Genomic DNA, 15,608 nt, shown 5'->3' on the forward strand with positions numbered 1-15,608 from the left:
GCATGTCAATGGTAATCGTGAAGAAATGGGGCGACCTTCTTTTCTAAAAACATGTGCACGGTAGGGACAAATTGAAAGATAAGGTAGAGTCGACCATGTTTTGTGGCTATGATGACCCACAACTATAGGGGATTAATCATAGTCCTTTCGATAAGTAAGAGTGTCGAACTCAACGAGGAGCATAAGGAAATGACAAGTGGTTTTCATCAAGGTATTTTCTGCAAGCACTGAAATAGTCGGTAACAGGTAGTTTGATAGCAAGATAATTTGTAACAGACAAGTAACGGTAACGGTAAATAAAGTGCAGCAAGGTAACCCAATCCTTTTGTGGCAAAGGACAAGCCAAAACGATCTCTTATGATAAGCACATCGTTCTTGAGGGTACACGGGAATTTCACCATATCACTTTCATCATGTTGGTTTGATTCGTGTTCGCTACTTTGATAATTTGACATGTGGGTGGACTGGTGCTTAGGTGCTGTTCTTAGTTGAACAAACCTCCTACTTATTATTAACCCCCTCGCAAGCATCCACAACCACGAGAAAAGTATTAAGATAAAATCTAACCATAGCATTAAACATTTGGATCCAAATTGGTCCCTTACGAAGTATCGCATAAACTAGGGTTTTAATCTTCTGTCACTCTAGCAACCCATCATCTAATAACTACTCCACAATGCATTCCCTTATGCCCAAAGATGGTGAAGTGCCATGTAGTTGACGTTCACATGACACCACTAAGAGAATCACAACATATATATCATCAAAATATCGAACACATATCAAGTTCACATGATTACTTGCAACAAGATTTCTCCCATGACCTCAAGAACAAAAGTAACTACTCACAAGTGATAATCATGCTTGAGATCAGAGGGGTATTAAATAACATAATGTATCTGAACATATAATCTTCCACCAAATAAACCATATAGTAATCAACTACAAGATGTAATCAACACTACTAGTCACCCACAGGTACCAATCTAAGGTTCCGGTACAAAGATTGAACACAAGAGATGAGCTAGGGTTTGAGAGGAGATGGTGCTATTGAAGATGTTGATGGAGATTGTCCTCCCAAAGATGAGAGGGTTGTTGGTGATAACGATGGCTTCGATTTCCCCCTCCGGGAGGGGAGTTCCCCTGGTGGAATCGCTCCGCTGGAGGGCAAAAGTGCTCCTGCCCAAGTTTCACCTCGAGACGGTGGCGCTTCGTCCCGAAAGTCCTCTCCTTATTTTTTCTATGTCAAAATGACCTATATACCAGAAGATGGGCACCGGAGGTGGGCTGGGCTGAGCACAACCCACCAGGGTGCGCCTGGGGTGCCTGGCGCGCCCCGGTGTCTTATGCTCAGCAGGTGGCCCGCCACCGGTAGTTATTTGCTCCAGTATTCTTTTATTCCAAAACAATTCTCCGGAATTTTTTAGCTCATTTGGAGATGTGCAGAATATGTAACTCCGACATAGCTTTTTCAGGTCCAGAATTCCAGGTGCCAACATTCTCCCTCTTTGTGTAAACCTTTCATATTATGAGAGATAAGGCATTAGAATCACTCCATAAAGCATTATTATGCATAAAAACATTATAAATAACAGTAGGAAAACATGATGCAAAATGGACGTATCAACTCCCCCAAGCTTAGACCTCACTTGTCCTCAAGCGAAAAACCGACATCGAAAAACATGCCCACATGCTTAGAGAGAGGTGTCGATAAAAACAAAATATGGATATAGAAGCATCATGCTTATTATTACAACAACAAAAAACTTTATCATATAACTTCTCATGAACAAGTAACAATTCAGCACAACCTCGAAGTAGAAGCATAAATTCTATTGAAAACCAACAAAGTATGTTCTTAGTCAACTTTGCAACTACAATTCATCATCTTTTCAGGAAAGGGTCTCGTATCGGAGCCTTTTGGCAAGTCCACATACTCAACCATCATATAGTCTTCTATGATTGCTAACACTCATCTCATACACATGAGCAAAACGTTTCAACCAGACACATAGAAAGATAGGGGCTTATAGTTCCGCCTCCCCACGTATTCACCTCAAGGGTGATGTCAACAATAATAATTCATGCTCACTCATATCCAACTAGATATATGTGCCTAGATCTTTCCTCACCACATGATGCTTGCAAAAAGAGAAAAATAAAAAGGAACAGGGAAGAATACTTTGACTCTTGCATAAAAGTAAATACATAAAAGTAAAAGACAGACCCTTCGCAGAGGGTAGCAGAGGTTGTCATGCACTTTTTGGTTTGTATGCTCAATATCTTAGTGCAAAAGAACGTCACGTTATATTTCCCCTTATGATAGCAACCTTTATTACGCAGTCCGTCGCTTTTATTATTTTTCCATCACAAGTTCGTACAACGCTCAATTTTCTGTTACACTAAATGATCCAACACATTTAGAAGCAATTTTTATTGCCTTATTGCACTGATGACAACTTACTTGAAGGATCTTACTCAATCCATAGGTAGGTATGGTGGACTCTCAAAACAAGATTTTGGGTTTAAGGTTTTTTGGATGCACAAGTAGTATCTCTACTTAGTGCGGAATTTTTGGCTAGCGAAGATATTGGGCAAGCACCACATGTTAAAGGATCTATGACGATATACCTTCTATGTGAATATGAACAAGCATAAATCATTACGTTGTCTTCCTTGTCCAACGTCAACAATTTTGGCATATAATATTTTCATGGGGGCTCACAATCATAAAAGATGTCCAAGATAGTGTATTTGCATGTGAATCTTCTCTTTCTATCGTGGAATTAACACGTCAGATGTCCTTAGTGTCAGGACTTAGTCGTGAGGCCAACGCATCTATGTGGTAGCTTGAGAGGGGTTGAGCGGAATCATGAGACGCAACACAAGACAAGGATTTAGACAGCTTCGGGCCCCGGGAAACATCATCTGGTAACAACCCTACATGCTGTTTGAGGCTAGGTCTCATTATGATCACGGGAGAGTCACCGGGAACCGGCTCTCGGTGTTTAGCCCTATCGATTGTTTCTCGTCCCCTCTTGGGGTGCCCCGCCCCTCCTTATATAAGCTGAAGGGGCGGGTTACATGTAGAGTCCAACTCGGACTTAAGATTTAACCTTACTTTGACGTCTCACCATGGGCTTCTTAACGTCTTGGGCTTCTTACAATCTGGCTTACGATCTGACTTACCATCTGGCTTACCATCTGGCTTACCGTCTGGCTTACGATCTGGCTTACCATCTGGCTCAACATGTGCCGGGTTACATGACTTGTCTGCCGGGTTACATGACCATGTCTGCCGGGCTACGATGTTCAACTGTTCCCGCGAGCTTAACCTACTTAACTGTTCCTGCCGGCTTATAATCTGCCGGGTCATCAATGAAACACCCAATCCCAGCCGGGTTACATCTCAGCCGGGTCATACTGCGGGGTATATCCCCGACATTAGCCCCCAGTTTAATTTGGATTCATCCATGTTAAACTGATCCTATAAAACAACACAAGAACAATTTTAACAGGTTACGCTCCAGGTTAAAACATCTTTGTAAGCCAGCACCTGATCATCCTTAACTCCTTGTTATTTCCTTCTTCAAAAATCCGGGTCAAATAAGCCAACTTCATAATCAATCTGCTGACCCGGCTTAAATCCTGGTCTTGAAATACTCATGTGACCTTCAACCGGCTTAAAGATGAAAAAACTTGCCAGGTTATAAATAGATGATGCCGAGTCATAATTGTCGCCGATGCTGGGTCAAAACTGAGAATTTTGAAGACTTCTCTCCCTCATATCCATATTACCTGTAGCCCCCAAGTCTTGAGGGGAGAAAAGCGATGACTTAAGACTTGCCTCAATATAAATATTACCACTTTGAAGAAATCCATGTTGCTCATCTCAATCACTAGTCAAAACTGAGTATTCCACATATGTAGCCCCCAAGTACTGGGTCATTATACAATAATGAGCAGGGACTTTATAGATATGATCATGTAGACTTGAGCAGCAACGTGTAGTCCCCAAGGGCCGGCTCATTAAGATAATACTGAGCTGGGACTTATATAATTTATTGATGATAACATCACATGATGTAATCTCCACCATGGGGCTTGAACCCACGTCCATAAGGTTAAGAGCTTTGTACTCTACCAACTAAGTAGTGGATCTTTCAGTATAATGAACTGAGGCTTGTGTACCTTGAATTTTTGACATGAGCAATTGGTAGCCTCCGAGGGCCGGCTCATTACAATGGGATGAGTCGGGTCTTCAATGAAGTGAGCAAAAAATGACTTTGCATTAGCCCCCAAGTGCCATGGTGCATGCTGGCAGTGACATGGGACTTGCATATTTGATGTTATCTCAATGTAAATAATGTAGCCCCCAAGTGCCGGGTTGTAAGCCTGCAGCGACTCGGGACTATCCCTTTCATTGTAGAATAAATCATATCCATTGATAAAATAATATCCATTGCGCCAAAGCGACTTTGAAAACCTCAACCATAACATTAGTTACTGATAACCATAATAAAAATCCAGCCATGCTGGCTATTAAACATTTGAATAACCCGGTTTGAAACCTCAATCATTCAATATCATAGTGAAAATCCAGCCAAGCTTGGCTATTTAAAGATTCAAATACCTTATCTGTTGACAAATAAATCCGGAGTTTAAATACCCGGAAATTTTAGAACCCGGCGGCTTATAGCCTTTGAGAAAATCAAGAATTGACAACCCTTTCGAGACACCAATTTCAATCTTGATGACGGTCTTGAACTTAATCATTTATGTAAGTCATAGCCCTGTAAATCCTGCACAGAGTTTAAACAACATATGCCCTGGCGACTTAACGTTAAAAACCAGAGTGGGTAATCACCCAAATGTAGTCTTATCCTGCATACAAGTAGATCACAAGATCCCTTGGCGGTTTACCGCAAGTCGGGTCATTATATCTCACATATAACCATTGTGATATTGATTTTGTACTGCCGGTTTACATGACCTGTGCAGTAAGGGTGATAACCCAATCCTTAGAAGCCAATGCTTCCACATAGATGATGATTGTCATAAGCTGGCGATTTATCATCGAAAAATCAAGCCGGGTTAAATAGCAACCACTCATATACACTTTTCATATGAAAAAGAGCTTCAAATAAAATCCCAAAAACTATTTGTCAAAAGAAACTTCAAAAAATCTTGGGGCTTCTGATTCGAATACGATCAGAAAACCGTCCCAAAGGGGTTAAGCTAAGATTCGAATACGATCATATAGCCCCCAGTGGCTTTGGCGTTGCCGATCAAGAGGGTACCGACAGCTATGTTCTCTTTGGTTCGAATACGACCTATGTTTGAACAGGAAGCCCCCAAATGACCTTGAGAGTTGTTTAACGACGCTGATTCGAATACGATCCACGTCGGTTCCCAAAAGGGGTTGAGCTATGGTTCAAATATGACCAAGAAACTCCCCAATGAGCTCAGCAGTGTGCCGATCAAAAGGGTATCGACAGCTATGTTCTCTTTGGTTCGAATACGACCTATGTTTGAACAGGAAACCCCCTAGTGATCATGAGAATATTTAACGACTCTGATTCGAATACGTTCAGGGTCACACAAAAAGGGTTAAGCTAAATTCGAATACGATCAGCTCCCAATGGTCCTTAAAGTAGGGTACCTATGTTTGAGTTGTGCTTTGTAACAAACTCTTTGGTCCCTTTAATTTTCCCTGAGAACTCGAACTTTGCGAGAGATAACCTCTTTTTGAACCAGAAATTTGTAAATCGGATATTAAGAGCTTCAAAGCTTTATAAGATACAAATTTACCTTGAGCCGGACGATTGAACCGGATTTGAGAGCTTCAAAACTTCGCGGGAGAAAGATATCTCTTGAACCGGATTTTATACCGGAATTTTTATTTGAACCGGCAATTTTCTGACGGCCTTTAAAGTTTCCTCAATATGGTAGCAGCCTCCGGAACCGGGTTATCATTTCCTCTAACGATCCGGGGTTCCCGAGTCATGTCACTGTAGCCCCCGAGTCTCAAGATGACTCGAGGAGTTGGCTTGAGATTCTCCATATTTAACCGTGATATAAACCGGTTTGAGTCCTGCATGGGAAAATTTGCAAGCCAAAGTAATTGCTCTTTTAAATAAAATATACTGGATGGATTTCACCTGATATGTCATGCTAGTGATTATCAACCGCGGAGTTGTAAGCCAGCGTGGACGGGAGAGTCGGCCGCGGAAGCGGACTGGTGAGTTATCTGTGGTATTATAAACCGGCACAAATGGGAGAGCCGGCGCGGTGTTGTTGTTGCAGACTAAGCCACAGAGGCGGCGGTTCGCACCCACATTTATTCATAACATGACATCGCTTTTATAATGAACATCAGTCCTGCATGATTAAAATATACTGGCCGGAATATTTGTTCCTCAAATAAAATAACCTGTTATGAAACAGTTTGGACAGATATCACCTGAGCGGACGACAGATGATTTGGTCCACGCGCAGTCTGGCGCAGATACATGTACTTTGAACTCCGTACATTGTAATTAGTAGTATGTATCGAGGTATTTTTGTGTTGACCTGTGAGAATCCTGGCAGATACTGCCACAACTGACCAGCCACTGATTTTTGTCCTCATTAGAGCCAATGAACAATTTAATATTGTGCCCTTCGATGAAAACCTTACAGGGCCCGCCTTGTCTGGTGATATGCTAACAGTATTGTTACCAACAGCAAGCAGAATCTCCAATATATCCCTTGACTTCTTTTTCTCCTAACCCGCCCCCTCCTGTCCCTACCTTAATTCAGCAGAGGAGTGGGCGAGAGCAGAGACAAGCAGTTAAGCCGGCGGTGAGGGCGGTGACCAGACGGAGGCAAAGCAGCGCAGCTGGAATCGGTGAGTTAGCAAACACGGGCCCCGGGAGGTACAAGAGCCGGCGCTGGGAGGCAGTTCGGAAGCGCTGGCGACGTGAGGCCACATCGGTGAGACGGGGCCACAATCGCGACGGGTCGCAGCGGTGGCAGATGTGGTTCGGTGGCCCGGGTCGCAGCGGGATGGCGGCTCAGATGGGCCATGGGATCAGCGGCTCGTCGGCAGCCGGCGACGGGTCGACGGAGTGATGACTGGTCAACAGAAACACAGCAGCAGCTCGGCGCCGGGGGGCGAGCTTAACGGCAGACAGGTCGGGTCACGGTGCAGCAACTTGATGGCGACTTAGAGACTGACGAGGCGGCTTACAGCAGGGGCTTGATCCGGCGGCGGTTCAAGGGAGCATGCGGCCGGAGTGGAGGTGGCAACGGGGAAGCCGGAGCCGGCCAATCAGGGGCGCGAGCCAGTGCGGTGATCCGGCGATGCGAAGATGGCAAATTAGCGGCGACGCGGCTGACAGGTGACGCAGGGCGTGCGGTGGCTGCAGCAACACCTCGCCTCCTCGCCTAGCAGCGCAACACGGCGGGTTAGTACGCCGGTGAAGGGGACTCCTGGTGCGGCACGAGGCCTTGGCGAATCGAAGACGGGTTGAGCTTTTGAACCGGCGGGTGCGGTTGACGGAGTGAGGCGGCGCTTGGCAGCTCGTCTCACAGTGGTAATTGCAGTAGAGGGCCGGCTCGGGGCACAACAGCCGGCGGCGACGATGGAGGCGACTCTCCAGCGGTGGCGACTCGCGTCCAAAACCGAGGCGGTGACTCGGCGAAGGCAGGCGAGCGGCGGAAAGCCATGGCGGCTCAACCGCGGTGGAGATCAGGCGGCGACTCAATGGAGGCGGACAAGACGGAGATGGCGGAGATGAGCCGATGCGACGGCTCATAGTAGTTCTGCGAGGACGGCGACTTGAGGCCGGCGGTCCGAGGTTGTGGCGACTTGTGACACAAGTAGGCGGGTCGTGGCACTTGGCGGTTTGGGGACGCATCCAGGATGGCCCGGCGCCGGTTCATTGGCAGCGAGACGAGCAGGGCCGGCTCACGGGGCTCGGGAGCCGGGTCGCCTGAATGGAGGCGCGGCGCAGAGGACCGCGGCGGTCTGGGCGTCGAGGGTTGAGAAGCCGGTGCAGAGCAAACCGGCGCCGTGGCAGAACAACAGAGGTCGGCGACTCGGCCAGGGCACCTTGGGGGCTCAAAATCCAAGGCGGCGGCTCACGGGCGGTTCGTCCGGCTTGCAGGTGACGGCCGGGGCACGAGCACGACCCGCCGGTGTGGTGAAGCGGCGGAGGTGGGCAGAGGCAGCCGGTGATCTGAGGCCGCATCCGCGGTCGCAAGCTGACAGCCGCGGCGGAGATGAGCCACCGTCTCGATGCAAGACCCGATCGACACCCGGGCGGGTCAACGAAGGAGCCCGGGTCCAAAGACAATTCGCCCCCAGATCGTGGGCTCTCCCTTTTTTTTTGCTTCATCTGATTCCAACAGATAAAATAACTTTCTTTTCCTCCTGGTCCCAGTGGGTTGCCTGAATCCGTACCGGACTTCTTTTTCCTTTTCTTTCAATGTAATATGAGCAACGCAGGGCACACGGACTGTAGTCGCCGCTTTAGAACTTGGCGCTCTCTGGGCCTTGTACATCAGTATAGTATTCCTACGTTGTGAACACCACTTAAGGGAAAAAAAAACCCTCCGATGATTGATCTATTCTTTTGCTGCCACCGAAAACCTTTTTGATCTCGATCGATGAAGTCAAAGTCAATGTAGATACTTTAGTGCCGGTTTAATCACGAGCTTCTTCATAGTAACCCGGTGCCCGGCGGTTCAACAGAATTCTTGTTGGTCTCGGCGACCCGGGGATAATTGAATCATCCACATGACGACGGTGGACAGCGCAATTTTAATCTCAGTAGAACTTAAATCTCTCGAATCGTAAATCTGAATTGATGAACTCAAAAACTGATGTAGATCCTTTCGAACCAAGCCTTCTTCAACTGGCTAATCTTGTTGAGCCGGAAAATTGCGAACTTCTCGAACCCCAGAAAGATCCCTCCAAGAACTCAACACCACCGTGCGCGAGCCCCACGGTGGGCGCCAACTGTCGTGGAATTAACACGTCAGATGTCCTTAGTGTCAGGACTTAGTCGTGAGGCCAACGCATCTATGTGGTAGCTTGAGAGGGGTTGAGCGGAATCGTGAGACGCAACACAAGACAAGGATTTAGACAGCTTCGGGCCCCAGGAAACATCATCCGGTAACAACCCTACATGCTGTTTGAGGCTAGGTCTCATTATGATCACGGGAGAGTCGCCGGGAACCGGCTCTCGGTGTTTAGCCCTATCGATTGTTTCTCGTCCCCTCTTGGGGTGCCCCGCCCCTCCTTATATAAGCTGAAGGGGCGGGTTACATGTAGAGTCCAACTCGGACTTAAGATTTAACCTTACTTTGACGTCTCACCATGGGCTTCTTAACGTCTTGGGCTTCTTACAATCTGGCTTACGATCTGACTTACCATCTGGCTTACCGTCTGGCTTACGATCTGGCTTACCATCTGGCTCAACATGTGCCGGGTTACATGACTTGTCTGCCGGGTTACATGACCATGTCTGCCGGGCTATGATGTTCAACTGTTCCCGCGAGCTTAACCTACTTAACTGTTCCTGCCGGCTTATAATCTGCCGGGTCATCAATGAAACACCCAATCCCAGCCGGGTTACATCTCAGCCGGGTCATACTGCGGGGTATATCCCCGACACTTTCCCTTATTAATTCTTTCATGAATTGCATCATTGACCAATGCTATGTTTGTCAACTTGCAAATTTTTTTACCACTTGTACTTTTCTTTATGTGATTTCATTACTTACCATAAGATTAGCATATGATCTTTTTCATTATTTCCTTTTATTTTGATTGAAACATAAAAGTAAAGAAAGCATACTCGAACTAAACTTTATTATATATCTCGCACACGATTACATAGATAGATAGATCACTAAACAAACACTCAAAAATAGATTGAACTAAACTTTTATTCAACTAATTCAAAATATAACTAAAGATCAAACTAAGATAGATAAAGGCAAAGAGAGTGGTGGTGATACGATACCGGGGCACCTCCCCCAAGCTTGGCACAAGCCAAGGGGAGTGCCCATACCGTGTACTCAAGTCTCCTTTGGTGGTGAAGAAGGTGATGGTGGTGGTGATGTGGTAGTGTTCTCCAATATGGTCATGAGTAGCCCCCTCAAACCTTGAATCAGTCGAAGGGCTCGATGAAGTAACTCAATATTTTGCTCCACTTCAGCCATAATATGTTTATTCTCCGGGCCCCAAGAGTTTGTTCCCGCATCACTTTCTCTAGGGCGAGGTATGTCCCAATTGGACGACAGGTGCATATGAGGAGTATTCTCAAACCCATAATTGTGAATCAAATTATAAAAATTGTTTCAATGTAACCTGTGTAAAGGCCTCCTTGGAGGGAGTTCTTCTTGCACTTCAGGGCTTTCCTGGCTGTTATTTATATTTCCTTATAGCATGATAAATGTTTATTATTCATGCTAGAATTGTATTAACCGGAAACTTAGTACATGTGTGAATACATAGACAAAACAGAGTGTCCCTAGTATGCCTCTACTTGACTAGCTCGTTAATCAAAGATGGTTAAGTTTTCTAACCATAGACATGTGTTGTCATTTGACGAACGGGATCACATCATTAGAGAATGATGTGATGGACAAGACCCATCCGTTAGCTTAGCATAATGATCGTTTAGTTTTTATTGCTATTGCTTTCTTCATGACTTATACATGTTCCTCTGACTATGAGATTATGCAACTCCTGAATACCGGAGGAACACCTTGTGTGCTATCAAACGTCACAACGTAACTGGGTGATTATAAAGATGCTCTACAGGTGTCTCCGATGGTGTTTGTTGAGTTGGTGATGTAGGGTGGAACCCTATACGGCCGATCTTTCACGAAAGGAGCGGATCCTGCGAAGAACACGAAGAACACGGGGAAGAATGGAGAGAAATCACAAGGGGGAACACTCAAGAACAAGTCCAATCACACATCCACTAGACAATCAAACACACAAGATCCACAAGGTACATGAACAACAAAGGTAAAGATACAAGGTAGAGTTCATCTCCATGAGGAGGTCTTGAAGGGGGCCACCCAAGAGGGGCTCTTGAATCCAAGGTGATCTTCTCTGTAGAGGGGCCGCGGTCTCTCACTACAAAAAAAAGACACTTCCGTGATGATACGTGTTTGTCACAGTAGGTCACGTTTTCTGTCATGCATGTACATCCATGACAAATTTATGACAGAATCAAGATAGTCATACCTGTGCTCTCGTAGAAGTGTTCCATGACATTACCAAAATTATCATCACGGAAGTGTCCACTTCCATGACGATAAATCGCGCGTCACAGAATTGCTTTCGTCAAGGGTGACTGATACGTCTCCGTCGTATCTACTTTTCCAAACACTTTTGCCCTTGTTTTGGACTCTAACTTGCATGATTTGAATGGAACTAACCCGGACTGACGCTGTTTTCAGCAGAATTGCCATGGTGTTATTTATGTGCAGAAACAAAAGTTCTCGGAATGACCTGAAACTCCACGGAACTTATTTTTGGAAAATATTAAAAATACTGGAAGAAGAATCCACGTCAGGGGGGCCTCCACCTGTCCACGAGGGTGGGGGGCGCGCCTGCCCCCCTCGGCGCGCCCCCTGCCTCGTGGGCCCCCTGTTGCTCCATCGACCTCAACTCCAACTCCATATATTCGTGTTCGGGGAGAAAAAAATCAGAGAGAAGGATTCATCGCGTTTTACGATACGGAGCCGCCGCCAAGCCCTAAAACCTCTCGGAAGGGCTGATCTGGAGTCCGTTCGGGGCTCCGGAGAGGGGAATCCGTCCCCGTCGTCATCATCAACCATCCTCCATCACCAATTTCATGATGCTCACCGCCGTGCGTGAGTAATTCCATCGTAGGCTTGCTGGACGGTGATGGGTTGGATGAGATTTATCATGTAATCGAGTTAGTTTTGTTAGGGTTTGATCCCTAGTATCCACTATGTTCTGAGATTGATGTTGCTATGACTTTGCTATGCTTAATGCTTGTCACTAGGGCCCGAGTGCCATGATTTCAGATCTGAACCTATTATGTTTTCATGAATATATATGTGTTCTTGATCCTATCTTGCAAGTGTATAGTCACCTACTATGTGTTATGATCCGGCAACCCCGAAGTGACAATAATCGGGACCACTCCCGATGATGACCATAGTTTGAGGAGTTCATGTATTCACTATGTGTTAATGCTTTGGTCCGGTACTCTATTAAACGGAGGCCTTAATATCCCTTAGTTTCCATTAGGACCCCGCTGCCATGGGAGGGTAGGACAAAAGATGTCATGCAAGTTCTTTTCCATAAGCGCGTATGACTATATTCGGAATACATGCCTACATTACATTGATGAATTGGAGCTAGTTCTGTGTCACCCTATGTTATGACTGTTACATGACGAGCCGCATCCGGCATAATTCTCCATCCCCGATCCAATGCCTACGAGCTTTTCACATATTGTTCTTCGCTTATTTACTTTTCCGTTGCTACTGTTACAATCACTACAAAACCCAAAAATATTACTTTTGCTATCGTTACCGTTACTTCCATATTATTTTGCTACTAAATACTTTGCTGCAGATATTAAGTTATCCAGGTGTGGTTGAATTGACAACTCAACTGCTAATACTTGAGAATATTCTTTGGCTCCCCTTGTGTCGATTCAATAAATTTGGGTTGAATACTCTACCCTCGAAAACTGTTGCGATCCCCTATACTTGTGGGTTATCAAGACTATTTTTTGGCGCCGTTGCCTGGGAGGCATAGCTCTGTTCTTTGAGTCACTTGGGATTTATATCTGCTGGTCACTATGAGGAACTTGAAAGACGAGAAAACAAAAATTTATCCCTCAACTACGAGGGGAGGTAAGGAACTGCCATCTAGCTCTGCACTTGATTCACCTTCTGTTTTGAGTAAGCTTGCGACACCTAAACCTGCTTCTGCTATTAATTCTGATATGTCACATGTTATTGATTATGCCACTTCTGCTATGCATGATACTTATGATGAAACTACTTCTATGCTTGATACTACTGTGCCACTTGGTGAATTTCTTGATGAACAACTTGCTAGGGCTAGAGAGAATGAAATTATTGAAACTGATAATATTGATGATAGTGATGATGAAGACTCTCCCCCTAATAAATATGAATTACCTGTTGTTTCTGAGGGTTATGTTATGGATGAAGAAGCTGCTAGAGCTATTTTAGCTTGCAATGATAGATATGATCTTAAGAAGTTATTAGCTAAATGGAAGTAGCAATCTCTTAATGCTAGAATGAAACCTGACTCTGCTTTTGCTACTTCACCTATCTGTGTTACTGATAAGGATTATGAATTCTCTGTTGATCCTGATATAATTACTTTGGTTGAATCTGATCCTTTTTATGGCTATGAACCTGAAACTGTTGTGGCACATCTTACTAAATTAAATGATATAGCCACCCTGTTCACTAATGATGAGAGAACTCGCTACTTTTATGTCCTTAAAATATTTCCGTTCTCATTAAAGGGTGATGCTAAGATATGGTTTAATTCTCTTGATCCTGGTTGTGTGCGTAGTCCCCAGGATATGATTTATTACTTCTCTGCTAAATATTTCCCTGCTCATAAGAAACAAGCTGCTTTAAGGGATATATATAATTTTGTGCAAATTGAAGAAGAGAGTCTCCCACAAGCTTGGGGGAGGCTTCTCCAATTACTTAATGCTTTGCCTGATCATCCTCTTAAGAAAAATGAAATACTTGATATTTTTTATAATGGACTAACCGATGCTTCCAGAGACCACCTGGATAGTTGTGCTGGTTCTGTTTTCAGGGAAAGAACACCAGATGAAGCTGAGATTCTATTGAATAATATGTTGACAAATGAAAATAATTGGACACTTCCTGAGCCAGCTCCTGAACCTATTCCTAAACCAACTCCGAAGAAAAGAGGTGTTCTATTTCTCAGTCCTGAAGATATGCAAGAGGCAAAGAAATCTATGAAAGAAAAAGGTATTAAAGCTGAAGATGTAAAGAATTTACCTCGTATTGAAGAAATACATGGTCTTAATTTACCGCATGTTGAAGAAATATATGATCTTAATTCATCACCTACCGAAGAAACTCATGGTCTTGATAACCCGACACAGGTAGTAAAGGTAAATTCTCTCTATAGATATGATAAAGCTGAAATCCCTCCTACTAAGTTTGCTAACCAATGTTTGGATGAGTTCGATAACTTTATGGTTAAGCAAGAAGATTTTAATGCTTATTTTGGTAGACAATTAAAACAAAATGCTTATATGATTGAACACTTGGGTGATTATATGTCTAGAGTTAAGGGTGAACTTAAACTCATTAGTAAACATGCTTCTATGGTCACCACTCAAGTAGAACAGGTACTTAAAGCTCAGAATGATTTGCTCAATGAATTGAATAGTAAGAATAATGACTATGCTGTTAGAGTGGCTACTAGAACTGGTAAAATAACTTAGGAACCTTTGTATCCTGAAGGCCATCCTAAGAGAATTGAGCAAGATTCTCAGAGAAATAATTTAGATGCACCTAGCCTTCTAAAAAGAAGAAAAAGAAAAACGATAGGACTTTGCATGCTTCTAGTGAACCTGTTGCTGACACACCTGAGAATCCAAATGATATTTCTATTTCTGATGCTGAAACACAATCTGGTAATGAACATGAACCTAGTGACAAGGCTAATGATGATGCTCAACCTAGTAATGACAATGATGTAGAAATTGAACCTGATGTTGATCTTGATAACCCACAATCAAAGAATCAATGTTATGATAAGAGAGACTTTGTGGCTAGGAAGCACGGTAAAGAAAGGGAACCTTGGGTTTAGAAACCCATGCCTTTTCCTCCCAAACCATCCAAGAAAAAGGATGATGAGGATTTTGAGCGCTTTGCTGAAATGATTAGACCTATCTTTTTGCGTATGCGATTAACTGATATGCTCAAAATGAATCCTTATGCTAAGTATATGAAAGATATTGTTACTAATAAGAGAAAGATACCGGAAGCTGAAATTTCCACCATGCTTGCTAATTATACTTTTAAGGGTAGAATACCTAAGAAACTAGGAGATCCAGGAGTACCAACTATACCATGCTCCATTAAAAGAAACTATGTTAGAACTGCTTTATGTGACCTTGGAGCCGGTGTTAGTGTTATGCCTCTCTCTTTATATCGTAGACTTGACTTGAATAAGTTGACACCTACTGAAATATCTTTGCAAATGGCTGATAAATCAACTGCTATACCTGTCGGTATTTGTGAGGATGTGCCTGTTGTGGTTGCAAACATTACTATTTTAACGGACTTTGTTATTCTTGATATTCTCGAGGACGATAGTATGTCTATTATTCTTGGAAGACCTTTTTTGAATACTGCAGGGGCTGTTATTGATTGCAACAACAGCAATGTCACTTTTCATGTTAATGGTAATAAGCATACGATACACTTTTCGAGGAAACAAACTCAAGTTCATAGTATCAACTCTATTGGAAAAACTCCATCAATTATTTTTGGAGGTTTTGAATTTCCTCTACCTACTGTCAGGAAGAAATATGTCT

The sequence above is a fragment of the Aegilops tauschii genome, chromosome 3 (assembly GCF_002575655.3).
Source record: "Aegilops tauschii subsp. strangulata cultivar AL8/78 chromosome 3, Aet v6.0, whole genome shotgun sequence".
NCBI classification, from domain to species: Eukaryota; Viridiplantae; Streptophyta; class Magnoliopsida; order Poales; family Poaceae; genus Aegilops; species Aegilops tauschii.